Below are 15,619 nucleotides of genomic sequence, written 5' to 3' on the forward strand. Positions count from 1 at the left end.
ATCCATCTGACCTTCTAGAGGATCCTCCTGAGCCATGCTGTCCATCAGAATAAGACAATCTCCATTCTATTCTATACCACAATTGCCTCATTCATCGCTGGTGGTAGTCAGCCATTCAATGGGCAAAAAAACCCAGATGCATGATTCAGTTCCTCTGGGTAAAGAACAGAAATTATTGGACAAATTCACAAGGAAATTGTTCCAGGGGGCAATGCTATCTGCCCGCATTAGTAACATCAATTTCCTGGCGTGTAGCCAGATGGACTCAGTACGAATGGGATAGTATCCGCGTGCTAGCAGTTGGAGACGGATCTGACGTCAGTACGGGGGCGTATATAGCCCCACAGGAAGCGCAGCGACTCAGTAATTTCCGTCTCCAAAGCAGTTTGGAGTGCCTGCACGCTAGTCGAGCGTGCTTTCCAAGACTACTTTGATTTTTTTCTCTTTCTTCTCATTTCAGATTCTACTTTGTTGTTTATTGCCTATTCAGGCTTAGAGCCCCGCGCTCCTGCGGTAGATACCCTCGGGTTCCTCCCCCAGCGAGCTCCCGGGGTAATTGCCGTGCTCCCCCGGTGGGAAAGTCCTCGGTCCTGCCGAGCCGCGGCAGTGACATAGCCCCCGGACGACGTTCGGGTGTAGCCTACGAGGCCCTCGGTCCCGGCGTGGACGAGGTAGCGGGTGCATATCCTCTAATCGCGGTGGCGAGGTGTTCCCTTCCCCCGCAGCCAGAGACCGCTTGTGTGCCAGCCGAGAAGCGCCAACGCTGGTAAGGTGCACCGCTCTTCCTACAGGTCTCCGAAGCACAGAGGATCGGCGGCGTGGCACGCTGTGGAGGACACCATCTTGGGCCTGGTTCAGGTACTCCGCGCCCGTAATAGGCACGGCTTTTCCTCCTCCTTTTGAGTTTCTGGCTTATTGTGTGCCTATTGCATGCCACTGTGCGTATAACGCTAGCCGCCTATTGCTGAACACCTATTGCTGAACGCCTATTGAATGCATATTTATTTATTTATTTATTTGAAGCTTTTATATACCGAGGTTTAGCGCATGCCTTCACCCCGGTTTACATTGAAACGAAACAATGATACATAGAACAAGTAGTGAAACAAAAGTATATGCATATAACAGGTCATGGAGCAGGTTGTAACAGGAAATAACTAAAATAGTTTAAGCCAAATAACAAAAATGAATATAGAAACGAAAAACGAGGAAGGTATATACAAACTCATGCTCTAAATACAAGAAAGTATGAGTGGGTAAATGAAGGGAAAGAAGGGGGGGGAATGGGTGGGAGGTAGGGGTGGGGGGGATAGAGGGGGAGGCAGTGGGAGGAGGAAGGGGTAAATATCTGCGGAAAAGAGAAGAGGGGAGAAGGAGGTGGAGGCTTAAGGCATCACAATTGTAATTTGCTTAAGTCATCATTGAAAGTCTGGCTGAAGATCCAGGTTTTCAGTTCTTTTTTGAATGATTTATTTATCGATGATATTGGTTAGGTAGTATGGTAGGGCATTCCAGAGTTTTGGCCCAGCTATGGAGAGAGCTCTATTTCTGGTGTTCGTAAGCTTTGCCATGGGATATGTGGGTATTTCGAGAAGTTGTTTGTCAGAAGTTCTGGTGTTCCGTTGAGGTTTGTGGAGGTGGAACATTTTACTGACTGCGGAGTTATCTGTATTGTGTACTGCGTCGTGGATGATCGTCAGGGTTTTGTATTCTATTCTCTGAATGATTGGTAGCCAGTGTAGACTTTTTAATACTGGGGTGATGTGATCCGATTTTTTATTTCCGGTCAGTACTCTAGCAGCGGCATTTTGCAGTAACTGTAGTGGTTTTATGGTGGATTGGGGAGACCTAGTAACATTGAGTTGCCAAATAGTCTAGGCTGCTGAAGATCAGGGATTGTAGTACTGTTCGGAATTCCTGATGGTGGAGGAGCAGTTTTAGGTGTTTTAGTACATGAAGTTTATAGAAACCTTCCTTGGTTTGGTTGCTATGTTTGTTTTTAGGTTAAGAATCTTTGTCGATCCATACGCTGAGGTCCTTTGTTAAGCTTTTAGAGGTATGGAGATGTTGTTTGATTAGAAGAGAGTTGAGGGAGATGGTTTGGTCTGAGACGTTTCTTCCAATGAGGATACATTCAGTTTTATTCATGTTAGGCATAATTTTAACTTGTTGAAGCATGTTTACTAATTGTGGTTAGGTGTTTTGGCAGCAGTGCTGAGAGCGTCTTCTATTGAGTTGGTGATAGGGATGATGAACTGAATGTCATACAGGCGTACAGAAAGAAAGTTTATTCCAAGACTGGAGATGAGGTGGCAGAGAGGGATTAGGTAGATGTTTAAAGGAGGGTGGCCGAAAGGGCAGACCTTGTGGTACACCGGTGTCTAGAGGAGGGGTTTTGATGAGATGTTATTCATAGTGACCTTGAGGATCTGATATTTAGGAAGGAGGTGAACCATTTGAGGGTGGTGCCGACGAGAGGCCGATGTTTGGTGAGGCTAGATAGAAGGATTTTGTGATCAAACGGTATCGAATGCCGCGGAGAGGTCTAGGAGTATTGGAGGTGGTTAATCTTGATGTCAGCACTTCTTAGAATTTCATTGGATAGGTTGGCGAGAAGTGTTTCCGGGCTGTGATTTTTTTTTCTAAATCCGTGTTGATTCGCGTGTAGTATGTTTGTTTGAATTCAAGGTGTTCGTTAGTTGGGATAAAGCAACTTTTTCTGTCAGTTGGCTAGTAGGGGTAGATTGGAGATGGGGCGGGTAGTTATTTCGGGTCTGACGGATCTAGGTTCTTCTTTTTTAGAATGGGAGAGTGATGGTTGCCTGATTTTAGTTCAGTTGGGAGTTCGCCTTCTTCTGATGATTTGTTCATGATGGCGGCTAAGATGGGGTGCGATGATATGTGCCATATCTTTGAGGTTCCGTGTTGGGATAGTGTCAAGTTCATGACGCGCAGGGATTTATTTTATTTAGCATTTTTTCGGGCTTCAGTGTTGGAGACAGGGTTGAAATGTGACCACTGGGGTATATTCTTAGATTCTAACCAGTCATCAGTGGTAGTAGATTGTTTGAGAGAGCTTATTAGTCTGTTGATTTGTCATTGAAGAACGTGGCAAGGGTCTTGAGTTAAGTTGGTATCATTGTGTGAGTGTGTGGTAGTGTTTTGTCCTCTGTGAGGTTTTTATGATGTTGAATAAGGCATTTGAATTATTAGGAGAGTTTTGTGTGTATACTGCTGGCCCCCTATTGCTGAAAGCCTATTGAATGCATATTGAGCGTATATTGCTGGCCGCCTATTGCTGAACGCCTCTTGAATGCATATTGAGCGTGTATGGCTGCCCGCCTATGACTGAGAGCCTATTGCCCGCACACTGCGTCTAGCGCTAACCGCATATTATTATTGAGCGCCTGTTGTATTAAGCGCCTTTTGCTGCCGCATAGGATTCTTGAGCGCCTGTTGTATTAAGCGCCTTTTTGCTGCCGCATGGGATTATTGAGCGCCTGTTCTATTAAGCGCCGCTTGATGCCGCTTTTTCTTATTGAGCGCCTATCACTCGATGGAGCGGGACGCAGCGGAGTCTGCGGCGCCGGCGCCCCCTACCTCGGGCATTGCAGCCCTTGGCCTCTGCTCTGCATGCCAGCTTCGGGCCACGCGCAGTGATGAGCCAGACTCGCTTTGTGCCCAATGTGAGGATGGCCGTGCGAACCTCGGTCTGGACCAGCCACGGTTTGTGGACAGTTCCCCAGGGGCTACCCCGGAGTTAGGGGGCAGTCTCGACCAATCCGGAATCCCGGGGGAGCTTGTACCCCGGCGATTAGAGGCATAGCTTCGATTACCTGAGTGGAGCTCTTAAGGGAATATCATGCTTTTGTACAGATTCAATGGACGGCTGCCAAGCCTGGCCCGGCGTTTCGGCTGTTCCTGTCATTCCTGCGTGGCTGCGCCTGCGGCGCCTGCTGCGCCTGCTCTGCGGTGGTGGTTCCTGCAGATCCGGTTCCTGGGGCCATCACGCCCGTATCCGCGAGCGGGACTTCCCGCCGCTGGACAGTCCGGATCAGTCGGACCAGGAGGTCTCGCCGGACGAATCCGAGCTCCCGGATGAGGGGGGACCTTCCTCCAGGGACTGAGCCATATAGAACCATGAGGCGGTTCTTCCTAAAGAGGATCTCTCCTACCTGATTCTCGGTGCCTGGCGGAATTGGATATTTACTGGTCCCAGCTCTTCGGTGCCCCCGGCGCAGAACCCACCTGCTGGAAGGTCTTCGTCTACAGCCCGCCATTTTCCTTTCTTACATGCGTCACAACAAACTGATCGATTTGGAATGGGCGGCTCCAGCGGCTGCCTTCAAAGGGGGGTCGGGCACTGAGGGGCATGTACTCATTGGCACCGGCTATACAGGAGTCGCTGGCGTGCCCTCAGGTGGACGCCTTGATTAGCACTGTGGTCAAGCGCACTACCATTCCGTGGAAGGGGGGACAGCCCTCAGGGAGCCTCATGACCGGCGACGGACGCCATTCTGCGACAGAACCTTTGAGGTGGCAGCTTTATCTTTGCGGATCGCCACTGCTGCACGGTGGTGACACGTGCTGTTTGTTCACAGGCTCTGAACAACGCTCCAGCGGCGGACATGGAACCCGCTCTTTCCTTTCTTAACAGATGCGGCATCAGACTTGGTCCGCACAACAGCTAAAGGGATTTCATCCTCCGTGGCCGCCAGGAGGCAGCTCTTGGATCCGGAAATGGTCAGCGGATGCGCCTTCCAAACACGCCTCACTAGATTGCCCTTTAAAGGCTCCTTTCTCTTTGGCAGCGACCTTGACAAACTGGCCAGTGCATGGGGCACCTCTCCAGTGCCCAGATTGCCGGAAGATCGGTTCCGAAGGGGCCAGCACGCCTTTCCAAGGCCCTCCAGGGGCAGGGGGATCACAGCGCTTTGTTCCTTACAGGGGTCGCTACCAGGCGCACACTTCCTCCCGGCCAGGAATCAGTCCTTTCTGGCCAAGCAGCGTCGGAGGGGAGCAGGACCGGGCTCGGGTCCCGGCCGCGCCTCCCAATGAGGATGCGCCGACTCATCTGGGGGACGAAGCCATAGGGGGCAGGTTAGCCCTCTTCTACCCCAAGTGGGTCGAGATTACGTCGGACCAGTGGGTCCTCGCCATGATCCGGGAGGGATATTACCTGGATTTTCATAGTCTCCCCCCGGACAAGTTTAAGGAATCGTCCTGTCCCACGCACGAGAAGGCAGCATTGGAAGCTACACTGGCGAGGCTCCTGTCCTTGAAAGCCATCATCCCAGTACCTGCCTGGGAAGTGAATTCTGGTCATTATTCCATCTATTTCATGGTACCCAAGAAAGGGGGTACCTTTCGGCCTGTCCTGGACCTCAAGTCCGTCAATCACTACTTACGCGTCCCGCGGTTTCGCATGGAAACTCTATGCTCCGTCAAGGCAGCAGTACAACCAGGGGAATTCCTCACGGCATTGGACCTGTCAGAGGCATACCTGCATATCCCGATCCATCCGGATCATCAGCGCTACCTACGCTTCAAGGTCCTAGGCTGCCACTTCCAGTTTCGGGCTCTGCCCTTCGGGTTGGCAACGTCGCCACGGATATTCACCAAGGTGGTGGTAGTGGTAGCAGCGGCACTCAGACGGGAAGGGATTCTAGTCCATCCCTACCTAGACGACTGGCTGATCAGGGCGAAATCACGAGAGGAGAGTCTGCGGGCTACCGACAGAGTGATCGCCCTTCTGGAAAGCTTGGGCTGGGTGATCAACCTCAGCAAGAGCTGTCTGCAGCCTTCCCAGTCCATAGAGTATCTGGGAGTACAGTTCAACACCCGGGCGAACACTGTCAGTCTTACGACCAAGAGACAGTTGAAGCTTCGGCAACGTCTCCAGTATTTGATGGGAGCCAGTCGGCCCATGGCTTGGGATTACATGCAGGTCCTGGGTCTCATAGCATCCACCCTGGAAGTGGTGCCCTGGGCGCGGGCCCATATGAGACCTCTACAGCATTCCCTGCTCTCCCGCTGGAGCCCCCGTCGACGGGACTATTCCACGCACCTTCCTCTACCGGCCAGAGTTCGGACCCAGCTGCGGTGGTGGTTGCAGTCCAACCACCTGAGCAGGGGGTCAAAGATGTCCTCGCCCACGTGGACCTTGCTCACCACGGATGCCAGCCTGAGCGGCTGGGGAGCACATTGCGAAGAACTCACCGCGCAAGGGCGATGGAACAGAGAAGAGTCAACGTGGAACATCAATCGCCTGGAGGCCCGGGCAGTCCGCTTGGCATGCCTTCGATTCGCTCACAGATTACGGCACAGAGCGGTCAGAGTGATGTCGGACAACGCCACCACGGTGGCCTACATCAACCGGCAGGGCGGAACCAGAAGCCGACAAGTATCTCTGGAGATCGCCCCGCTGATGGTTTGGGCAGAGGCGAATCTGCAGGACATCTCCGCCGTCCACATTGCTGGGAAGGACAATACCACAGCAGACTTCCTCAGCAGAGAAAGCCTGAATCCAGGAGAGTGGCAGCTGTCCCCCACAGCTTTCCAGATGATTGTCGATCATTGGGGGATTCCGGCCATGGATTTACTGGCGGACAAGTCCAATGCTCAAGTACCCAGATACTTCAGCCGCAGGCGCGACCCGTTCTCGTACGGCATCGATGCCCTGGTCCAGCCATGGCCCCCAGGGACTCTACTGTACGCCTTTCCTCCGTGGCCTCTGCTAGGAGCTGTCATCCGCAAGATTCAGAGACACCGGGGCCTAGTTCTTCTCGTGGCGCCGGACTGGCCAAGAAGACCCTGGTACGCGGACATGAGAAGGCTACTGGCAGGGGAGCCCCTTCCCCTGCCTCCTCTCCGGGACCTTCTACGTCAAGGTCCCATTCTTCACGAGGATCCGGCTCAATTCTCTTACGGTATGGCCCTTGAGAGGGCTCGATTGAAGAAGAAGGGTTACTCGGAGCCCGTGATTGATACCCTCCTCCGGGCTCGCAAGTTTTCCACATCCCTCACATACATCCGGATCTGGAGAGTATTTGAAGCATGGTGCGACACTCATGGCACCAATCCACATGCAACCACAATCCCTATTGTGTTGGATTTCCTGCAGGATGGGCTTCAGAAGGATCTGTCCCTCAGCTCCATCAAGGTTCAGGTGGCTGCGTTGTCTTGCTATGGTCCCAGGAGGGATGGCAAGACCATCGCCAGGCACCAGGATGTTTCTCGCTTCCTGTAAGGAGTCAAGCATATTCGTCCGCACTGAAGTGGCCTGTGCCTTTGTGGAACCTCAACCTCGTTTTGGATTTCCTCGCCGGATCCACCTGCCGACCCCTTCGGGGCCTGTCTCTTCGTTCTCTCACCTTGAAGATGGTATTCTTGCTGGCGGTGTGTTCAGCACGCCGCATCTCCGAGTTACAGGCACTGTCCTGCCGTGATCCCTTTCTTAGGATCACTCCAGAGGCTATCCACCTTCGTACGGTTCTCTCCTTTCTGCCTAAGGTGGTTTCACAGTTTCATCTTAATCAAACCATATCCTTGCCTACCACGGCGGGTTTGCAGAAATCTGAAGAGGTCGTTTATTACGCCATCTCGACGTTGGCAGAGTGCTGCCCAGGTATCTGGAACTTACACAAGACCTACGAAAGACGGACCATCTGTTCGTCCTGTACAGCGGGAAGAAGCAAGGTGAAGCGGCCTCGCGGCCCACCATCGCCCGCTGGATTAAAGAAGTCGTTCGAGCCGCCTACGTGGAGGCTGGGAAGGCTCCGCCTCTACAGGTCAAGGCTCATTCTACCAGGGCCCAAGCGGCATCTTGGGCTGAATCACAGATGCTGTCTCCGGCAGACATCTGTAAAGCAGCGACGTGGTCCTCCCTTCATACCTTTTCCAGGTTCTACCGTCTGGATGTCCAGGCCAGGGAGGACTCAGCTTTTGCGAGGGCGGTTTTGCATGGTCCTCAGGCAGCCTCCCGCCCAGGTGGGAGGTAAAGCTTTTGTACATCCCATTCGTACTGAGTCCATCTGGCTACACGCCAGGAAATGTTTAGATTACTTACCTGGTAATCTTCTTTTCCTTAGTGTAGACAGATGGACTCAGCATCCCGCCCCGCTGCCTGTGTGCATGAGTTTCACCGGTTCCAGGTAAGCCATGCCTTTGTTTACATGAGAGCGTGCACTTTACCAGGTGTCAACGCTTTCCGGTTGGGAATGCTGGCGGTCTCCAGCCACTGTCAATCGGTCAGGGGAATCCTGTTTTCACTTTTCACTGAGCGTCAGTACACACATCCATAACAGCTTTTGCAAGGAAGATTACTGAGTCGCTGCGCTTCCTGTGGGGCTATATACGCCCCCGTACTGACGTCAGATCCGTCTCCAACTGCTAGCACGCGGATACTATCCCATTCGTACTGAGTCCATCTGTCTACACTAAGGAAAAGAAGATTACCAGGTAAGTAATCTAAACATTCTACATAGTTCAGTATTTATATGAATGTGTACAAAACATTAAAAAAAAGTGCTTCCTGACACTGAACATCATACCAGTGATATCACTCAACCAGTTCAAGATATGGAGGAGGGCATCCGGCACCTCCTTTGTACTATATATGAGGCGTTTGAATCCTCGTCACGTATCTCCGCATCCGCCATAGCGGCGAGAAGGATGGCGTGGTTCTGCTCCAGTGCTATACGCGAAGACGTACATAGCAAACTAGCAAACCTACCTTGCAAAGCTGACAACCTGTTTGGGGATAGGTTTCAAGAGACGGTGGCCAGCTTAAAAGAAGAAGCAGTGGCAGTGCAGTCCTTGATACAACCATCAATGTATCCTCCACAACAGAAATATTTTACCCAACTTCGTAAACAACCGTACCAATGCAGCAAACCGTTCCGACACTACCCAAAGTATCGAACCCCAGCCTACAATCTGCCTCAACGAATTCAACCACAGCAGCTGCAGCAAAGAGGTTGCCCGAGGGGTCAATGCCCACAGAGCCAACAGACCACTTTTTCCGCCAAAACGCCGTCATCTTTTTAAATGTGCAGCCACCACCACTACACCTACACTCACCAGGCAGAATGTCACCTGCCTAGCAGAATGGAAAGCAATAACAAGCGATTAGTGGGTTCTAGAAGTTGTAGAAAGGGGGGATACCAACTTCAGTTTTCCACAAAACCTCAGCTGCCTCATCGACCAGCCAGGTTATCAAAACACCAGCAACCCCAACTAATGAAGGAAATCGTATCCCTTCAACAACAACGGGCCATTCACTTAGTTCCACCACATGCCCGAAACGAGGAAATTTTATTCACCATATTTCCTAATTCCCACAGACCAATTATGGATCTACGGGAGTTGAACAAACACCTTCTCAAAAATTCAAGATGGTATCACTAAAGAATATCCTATCAATTCTTCAGCCCAACGACTGGATGTGTTCCATAGATCTGAAGGATGCATATACCCACATACCGATCAACCTCTCTTCGTGGCGCTACCTGTGGAAGCTGCGCCTCCTGGGCCCTGATGGACAGTTCCCATGACAGCATGGCCAATTCATCCTGCTATCTACGGAAACACAGTTTATGGTAAGCAAACTTGCTTTTCTGTGTCACAAAGGGATTATTTTCATCCTTGGCTGGATGATTGGCTAACCTGAGCAAAGTCAGCAATAGGGAGAGATGGCCATTGCCAAGGTATTATGGTTATTACAGGAGCTGAGCTGAATGGTCAGCTTTGCCAGGATCAAGTTTATTCCCTTCCAGAATTTGGAATTACGTGAGGTTGGATTCAACACCCAAAAGGGGGGTGTGCACATGACAGAGGGAAGGATCCTCATAATCTGGAGTCAAGTGCAAGGTGTGGGATTTTTAGGTATTAGCTTACATGGTGGCAGTAGGTGAATGCACACACAACGTCTGCAAAGAGCCTTATTTCCTAGCGTGTAGCAGATGGACTCAGAACAAATGAGTATAGTGTGCTCGTGCTAGCAGTTGGAGACGGATCTGACATCAGCACGTAGTACATATACCCCTGCAGGAAGTGCAGAAGCTCAGTAATTTCTGTCTACAAAGCAGTTTGGAGCTACCTTACGCTCGCTGAGCGTTTTTCCAAATTCTAACGACTAAATTCATAGTAGAATACCTGAAGACGAGCCCCGCACTCCTGCGGTGATACCCTCTGGTCCCTCCCCCAGTTGAGTTTCCCGAGGTGATTTCCATGGTCCCTCGGAGGTATGAAGCCTCGGTCCGGTGGCCGAATCGCGGCAGGGACCTAGCCCCCCGAGTGAGAAGGGCTCGGGCGCGGCACAGAGGCAGCCTTGGTCCAAGATATGCCAGATGAATACGTGCAAGTGAAAGGCGACCCCCGCGGGTCTTGCGTTTATTCCAAAAGGATAAGTTAGATCTCTTCATCCCCCATGTTCTGGCGGAGTTAGATATTGATGCTCCCCAGGAGTCGCCAGTTACCCCTTCGGGAACTAAGAAGGGTGACCCTGCTCTTGCTGGGCTGTGCCCGCTGGCAAGCACCTTTCCTTTCCACCCTATGTTACTGCAATTGTTGTCCAGGGAGTGGGACTCTCCGGAGGCTAGTCTAAGGGTCGGCAGGGCTATGGACAAGCTCTACCCCTTCCCGGAGGAGTATTTGGAACTCCTCAAGGTTGATGCGTCAGTCTCGGCGGCCATTAAAAGAACTGCTATTCCGGTGACAGGTGGAGCTGCCCTCCGGAACTTACAGGATTAAAAACTCGAGGTTTACCTCAAGAGGATCTTTGAAATTTCAGCCTTAGGGGTCAGAGCCACAGTCAGTCTGTAGCTCTCTGGTGCAGCTCGCAGGTCTCAGATGGGTCCAATAGCTGCTTTGCACTCAAGATCTGCCTCCAGAAGAAGCGCAGCAAGCAGAACGTCTAGAAGTGGTAATAGCTTATGGAGCGGATGCTTTATACTATCTTCTCTGCATCTTGGCCAGATCGATGGTATCAGCAGTTTCTGCTAGACGCCTTCTCTGGCTCTGTAACTGGTCAGCGGATGCTTCTTCTAAGACTCAGTTGGGTTCTATTCCCTTCAAGGGCAAGTTGTTGTTTGGGGAGGATCTAGAGCAGATCATCAAAGCCCTTGGGAGAGAATAAAGTGCATAAGTTGCCGGAGGATCGTCCTCGGACCTTCAACTCTACCAGAAGCCAATTCCGGGGGCAGCAACGTTTTCGTCAGTCAAGACCATCTTCGCAAAGACTTCCTTCCTCACGGTGGCAGTCCTGGTCTCAGTCCTTTCGGGGCCGCAGACCAACCCGAGATGACTTCTCTCAAGGGGCCCAATGAAGCCTTGCCAACCCACTCCTCAACTCTCAGGATAGGGTGACGTCTTTCCCTCTTCTTCGAGGAGTGGGTCAAAATTACTTCTGACAACTGGGTTCTGGATATTCTACAGCACGGCTACGCTTTAGAATTTGTTCGCCCCTTAAGAGACAGATTTCTCTTTTCTCCCTCGAACGCTGCAGAAACAACATATAGTTCAACAAACGCTCGACTGACTCCTGGACCTAGGGGCCATCCTCCTGGTGCTTCAGTCGGAACAAGGGTCAGGCCATTATTCCGTCTACTTCGTAGTCCCCAAAAAGGAGGGCGCCTTCCGGCCAATCCTGGATCTCAAGATGGTCAACAAGGCCCTCAAAATCCCACACTTCAGGATGGAAACTTTGCGATCCGTAATAGCAGCGGTACACCACGGAGAATTCCTAGCCTCCTTGGATCTGACGGAGGCTTACCTTCACATACTATCCTGAAGCAGCATCAACGTTTCCTTCGGTTCAAAATCCTCAGACAACATTTTCAATTTCAGGCCTTGCCGTTCGGTCTGGCGACCGTTCCCCTGCACCAAAGTTGTGGTGGTGGCGGCAGCCCTACGAAGAGAAGGGATTCTGGTCCATCCCTACCTGGATGACTGGCTCATTCGAGCGAAGACACCCTGGACCTTTGTCAACAGACAATCGACAGTCTTGCACCTTCTGCACTCTCTGGGATGGGTCGTCAACTTTTCCAAGAGCAGCCTTACGCTCTCACAGACAATCGACTTTTTGGGAGCACGCTTTGATACCAGCATGGGCAAAGTCTTCCTCCGTCACAATCGTGCTCAGTCTCTTATCTCGCAGGTACAGCGATTCCGCTGTCTCCCTCTCCCCACAGCATGGTCCTGGGCTCGATGGCTTCAACTATAGATCTAGTACCTTGGGCCTTTGCACATATGAGACCGTTGCTCTCCTGCTGGAAACATATGTCTCGAGTTTCAAGCCCTCCTGCCGCTGTCGGAGGTTGCCAAGGACAGCCTGAGCTGGTGGCTCTGTCTCGACCACTTGCTGCTGGGAGTGTACTTAGAGATCCCTCAGTGGGCGATCATCACCACGGATGCCAGTCTCTCTCCGGCTGGGGAGCGGGTCTGTGTCAATTGCAAGTTGACTCTGGCGATGGTCGTCAGTGCAGGCGACAATAGCCGATCAACCGTCTGGAGACTAGGGCGGTTCATATCACGTTAAAGCATTTCCTCCCTCTGGTTCATCACCGGCGGGTAAGGATCCTCTCCGACAATGCGACGACAGTAGCGTACATCAACCGTCAAGAGGGAACAACAGAGCCCAGCATGTCTCTCGGGAGGACGGACAGTTAATGGCATGGGCAGACTCCACCGCTGGCAGCTTCCTACATAGCAGGGGTCCGACAACGTTCAGGCGGACTTCTTAAGCCGTCAGCACATAGATCCCAGGGAGTGGGAACTCTCCGAAGCGATGGCGCTGCTCGTCAGACATTGGGGGGCCCCCCATCTGGACCTGATGGCCACTCAGAGGAATGCGAAGGCTCCGCGCTTCTTCAGTCGCAGAAGGGAGCACAGCGCAGAAGGCGTGGATGCCCTAGTCCTCCATGGCCGACACACTTCCTGCTCTGTGTTCCCACCATGGCCCCTGGTGGGAAAGGTGCTTCGAAGGATAGAAATTCACCAGGGCCAGTAATCCTAGTGGCACCAGATGGCCCCGAAGACCATGATTCGCAGACCTTGTCAACCTCGCTGTGGGACGGCCCTCTTTGCCTGGGGCATCTGAAGAACCTGCTGTGTCGGGGTCCACTATTTTTTGACCGGGCAGATCGCTTCTGTCTTGCGGCCTGGCTTTGAGAGGCGCATGTTGCGGAGATGGGGCTACCCGGAGCAGGTTATCTCGACGCTCCTGAGGGGCCAGGAAGACGTCCACTTCTATTTCCTATGTCTGGGTCTGGAAAGTTTTCGAGGTCTGGTGTGACTTCATCCGGATATTGCCACGTCACGCTTCAGTAGTCCAGATCCTCTTCTTCCTACAGCGAGGCCTTGATAGAGGTTTGGCTTACAATTCCCTGAGAGTTCAGGTGGCCTCCCTTGGATCTCTCATCCGTCTCCTGGAGGGTGCTCCTCTTTCCTCGCATCCTGTCATAGTCTGCTTTTTAAGGGGAGTGAAGCACCTACATCCACCAGTTCGCAGCTTATGTCCCTCCTGGAGCCTAAATTTGGTTCTTCGGATCTTGGGTGGCCCGCCCTTCGAGCCGTTGCGCAGAGCTACCCTCAGATTTAACTCTCAAAACAGTCCTCTTGGTGTCTATCTGTTCTGCCCGCAGAATCTCGGAGATTCAAGCACTATCATGGAGAGAGCCCTTCCTCCGGTTCTCGGACTCGGGAGTATCCTTGAGTACAGTGCCCTCTTTTCTGCCGAAGGTGGTCTCAGCTTTTCATTTGAACCAATCGGTTGAGCTTCCATCCTTTCCTGACAAGGATTCCAAGGAACTTTGGCTCGATGTCAAGTGAGTTCTTCTTCGCTACTTGGAGGTTACCAATGACTTCCGACTATCGGACCGTCTCTTTGTCCTCTGGAGCGGTCCCAAGAAGGGGGAATGAGGCTTCCAAGACTACTATTGCTTGCTGGCTAAAGGCAGCCAACTCTGCAGCATATATTGGTGCCGGGAAGCAACCTCCGGAGGGCATTAAGGCTCACTCCCTACAGGCCCAAGCAGCCTCCTGGGCGGAAACCCAGGCAGTCTCTCCACAGGAGATATGCAGGGCAGCTACCTGGAAGTCGCTGCACACCTTGGCTCGTCATTATTGGTTAAATCGCCAACCTCCGGTTTTGGGCTTGTTTGGCACTCAGGTCATTCGAGCAGGGCTATCCGGGGCCCACCCTACGTAGGGAAGCTTTGGTACATCCCACTGTCTGGACTGATCCGGGTACGTACAGGGAAAAGAAAATTATTCCTTACCTGCTAATTTTCGTTCCTGTAGTACCACTGATCAGTCCAGACTCCCACCCTCAGGTTTCATGGGTTTTGGGATTGTCTTGCAGCTCGATTGATGGGGAGATTTCAGACTGTCTGTACCTGTTTAATGGTTCAGTTTGCAAGTTGTTTTCTTGTAGTTAAGCACAGGTTTTCGAACATTTTGTACGTTTTCCAGTTGGCTCGTTGGTTTCCATGATCCATCCTATGTTTTCTTCTGGCTTTGATATTCTTAATACTGAAGGGACGCAGAGGGCGCACCAGTGACTGGGGAGGGCGCCTTCAAGTTTTTCTCTGACTCCCTCTACTGGAAGGGGAAAATAACCCACTGTCTGGACTGATCCGTGGTACTACAGGAACAAAAATTAGCAGGTAAGGAATAATTTTCTTATAACAGAGCTTGCTCCATTGAGGCAAGAGGTTTTTCAACTGCAGGAAGGAGAAGAATATCTTCCTGGCTTTTAAAGATGGTCTTGGAATCCCTGAGTGGCCTTCCTTTTCTGCCACTCAGGAGAGCATCTATTAAGGATCTCACTTGGAAGGCAATATTTCTGCTAGCTTGTTCAGGCAATTCTCTGAACTGTAGGCCTTGTTGTGCAGGGAACATTTTTTTGAGATTCTTGGACGAGGCAGTCTATTTGCATAGTTCCTTCTTTTTTCCTAAGGTGTCCTCTGAGTCTGTTAGCAACTTCAGTCTGGATGTATGCAGATATCCAAAGGTGACCAATAGGGTTAGGAAATTGGGTCATCTCTTTGTACTGTTCAGTGGTGCCAGGAAAGGTGAAACAGTATCAAAGATGTTCATAGCATGATGGATTCAGGAGGTGACAGGCTTAGCTTTTACAACCAAGGTTTTGCTGTTGCCCAAGGAGCTTCCAAAGGACAGGGTTCATTGGGGGCAGAGCTCCATTTTGGTATCTCTAGTAGAGATTTGCAGAGCTGCTTTCCTTACATTCCTTCACAAAGCGTTATTGAATTGATGTCCAAGCCATGGCAAAGGAGTGTGTGTGTGTGTGTGTGGGGGGGGGGGGGTTGACCTGCATTTTGAGAGCAGGGCTGACAGTGTTACATCCAGATGAGAGAGAGCTTGAGTATGGTCCCATGTGTCTGGACTGGTCTGGTTGAATGAAGAGGAGGGAAAAATGTAATCTTACTTGATGATTTCATTTCCTTGAGTCCGACCAGACCAGTCCCAGAAATCTCCCAGACTGCCAAAGGTTGCTTTTACTTTGAATACGAAATCTATAGTGTTTAGTTGGTTCAGCTTTACTTGTTTACTCCCTAAGATAGGAGATGGAGTAGTTGTTCTGCCTTGAAAACCCTTG

At 51.5% G+C, this 15,619-nt stretch overlaps 1 protein-coding gene across 1 annotated transcript in view; it reads left to right on the forward strand.

Annotated features, from left to right (window-relative positions):
- Nucleotides 1-15,619, forward strand: part of CHAF1A (chromatin assembly factor 1 subunit A) — a 384,823-nt gene that overhangs the window by 194,527 nt on the left and 174,677 nt on the right.

The sequence above is a fragment of the Rhinatrema bivittatum genome, chromosome 8 (assembly GCF_901001135.1).
Source record: "Rhinatrema bivittatum chromosome 8, aRhiBiv1.1, whole genome shotgun sequence".
Classification (NCBI taxonomy): Eukaryota; Metazoa; Chordata; class Amphibia; order Gymnophiona; family Rhinatrematidae; genus Rhinatrema; species Rhinatrema bivittatum.